Here is a 3,206-nt window from a genome sequence, read left to right on the forward strand (position 1 = left end):
GTGTGCGGTAACCGAATAACGCTGACGTGTCCTCTGCATGCATAATAAAAGTAAAACGATATAACACGTGCATGTCCGAATAGTATTATAATATAGTAGGTAACTATACATAATATCTGATATAGAACCACGTTTGCGAACCGGTGCCGTCATTTATTCTACGCGTAAGACCGCATCAACCATTAAGTTGTATTTCTTGTCAATTTTTGATATGCACATATTGCCTTTTGGTTGGTCCACGTGAAATTCTCATTGAAACTACGTTGTATTTGTTGTCATAATACTCGATGATGTTAAGTGGCTATCTGAAGTTACTGGTAAAGTGACATCATTCGTATTATGATTTTAATTTGCACCCACCGGCGTAACACTTTATAGTCCATTTTTATAATCACAATCATCATAAACTCATAACGATCTCAGCTAGGCAACGAGGTCGTTACAAATGTTACAACGATAATGTTAAATATACCGCTGTGAAACTAATAAACTATAATATAATAAAAAATGACATGATGTTCTCTATACAAAAACATGCATATTGTCAAATAAATATTTATATTTGGATTGGTTATTAATCGATTATAAAAAAATATAGAATGCAGAATTTTGTAGTGGTATGTTTTCTCAACTTTTGAATAAATCCTACTTCTACAATGTAACAAATAAAATAAAAAACATCTAAAATCATTAAATGCAAAGGCTATCGCGCTGAAAGCAATTCAATTTTTAAATTATTCTAGTTTCGTAAACATTTAAGTATACAATACAAACATTTCCTTTATTCAGCGGTTGATTTGAAATCTCGATTAGTCAGGTATTTTTTAATAACTTGACTGTGCGTTACTGTAAAATTACTCAATTTTAAATGTACGGTGCATTTGAACAATAATACACAGCTGCTGCAGCAGCGCAACGTCAACGTAACTCTATACGGGTAAGACAATTATTATTATTATTACTAAAATGATACCGTCGCATGATATAATGTGCCATATTTTTATTAGTGGTAGAAAGAAAAATATCATAGGGTCATTTTTTAATTGTCCTCTGTAGTTTATTAAACAGACAGATAACTTAGTAATAATAATGATAGTAAAAATGTATTCCAATTATATAAATCGTCGACATCAGAAAACTAGAAAGTCGATGTTTCCCTTACAGTTATCGGTGCGGTCGACTGGATAAGTAGTGCGATGATTATATATATTTTTATACGCGGGTATGCGTTCACCCACGTACATAATATATATATTATATATAGATAAAGTACCTCAGTATATACCTATCTATTCAATAGTTTTTGTATAAACTCGACATCGTTTTTTTACTCCCGAAACAGGATATAATTTGGTCGAGTGACCCTGCTATGATGACGGTTTCCTCGTTTTGTTGACAATTTCTGTTTTAATATTAAATCTCCCTCTCTACATATATATATATATATATATATATAATATGTACATTAATCATCCGGTCACAATATATAACAACGTTCTGTATCACTGCGCAACAAATATTTTTTTTCCAGCCACAGCCTTCAGGATACCACGACCGCACGTCCAAACTCGGGGCCAAGTCTTCAATCGCATTATACCTACACACTATATGATATATTTAGTATTAGTGTTATTATTCTGTTATGATATACATGACCGTAGATCCCCGTTGTAGATCTTCCCCGTCCACCAACGAAACTCCCAGGCTGATGTTTTCTTGCACGATTTTCGTGTTATATCTTAGTACGCGAACCGTACAACAGCGGGTGTAATATCCATTTTGTGCTTATATTTATAATATACTACGGGGTATAACGACGCGTGTGTGATCGTCGTATTGAACAATTATGCCGAAAAAGACATATTTTAACGACTCGCGAATTACAGTCATTTCTCATTTAACGCTGGCCGTCATTGTTAGTGTTTATTCGATCGGCGTAGTCGATGGCTGATTATACTTTAGAAAAGTCGTACACACGCGTTGCGGTTCGCGGTACCTATTTATATTATAATAATATTTCTTATAGTCGATGACGCACGTTTCACGTTACAGTGAACAATGAAATCAAAACCTGAGGCGGTTTGGTTATTTATTTTCGTAAGTTTATTCACACGGTGCATAGGAACGCCTTGTCGTCTCTGCAGCTAACACAGCTGCTGCTGCAGTTTCTATATATTGTTATGGTGATGTAGATACACATCATGCTATGGCCGACGAAATCCACCAAGGAGGTTGAGGCGGATGACGTGTCTTGTATACATATTATTTATTCCTGTAATAATTCGGTGATAACGACTCTCACTCAAAACTGTGTATAATGTGTTATAACTACCGATGCGAGACTTCAGTGCCAAATAATAGAATTTGGTCCCTAATTTATTTTTCTCCATTAGCACTAGAAGAAGAATGGATCACAAAAATTTATTTTTTACGCCTGATTTACTCACTAAAAGTGTCAAGAAGTACCTATAAACTCACATACGATGACTATGATAACCGCGATGGATAGTGCTTTGTAAAAAAATAACAATAATTTCCCTAATCTCAAAATCCTATTCCATCATCCAAGTCGTCTAGCCCTACGTACAGACACTTGCCTACTTTGCGTGTTTCACCTTTCCGGTCCGAAAAACACTGCGATAATCATTAGACACGTATAGCAATTTGTATGTCAGTAATGGAGAAAATGAAGTATTTTAGTTTGACCTTTGTGTCGGTGGATTATCGTATTGTACTATTCACTTTTCTGATAATATGTAATTACATGTGTTATCACAAATAAAAAAAATAAACTTTATCAGTCGACATCGTTTGAAAACGTCTAAAGTACCTATATGCATTTAATATATAATAATATGTATATTATGGCATTAATTGCATAGCCTTAAATCGCTACTGCAGTATGCATGTGTGTACTTTCCTATGCAAATCAAGCGGATGAGAAGTCACGTGCACCACCACTGTAGTAGACATATAATATGTATATACGATGGTGGGTGAGGAGGGATGGGTTCGCCTTATATATTATTTTTGACGAGCAATTTCTATTATCATTATTATTATATGTACTAATGTACTATGTATAATATGTATACATTGTAAATACAAAAAAAAATATATAGTGTTACCACGGAGTATGGGCCGCGCGCGCACTCGGTGGTAGGGGAAACCGTCTAAGCGCCCGGTCGACGAAGTAGTGTGTTGCG

Source organism: Rhopalosiphum maidis, chromosome 4, assembly GCF_003676215.2.
Source record: "Rhopalosiphum maidis isolate BTI-1 chromosome 4, ASM367621v3, whole genome shotgun sequence".
NCBI classification, from domain to species: Eukaryota; Metazoa; Arthropoda; class Insecta; order Hemiptera; family Aphididae; genus Rhopalosiphum; species Rhopalosiphum maidis.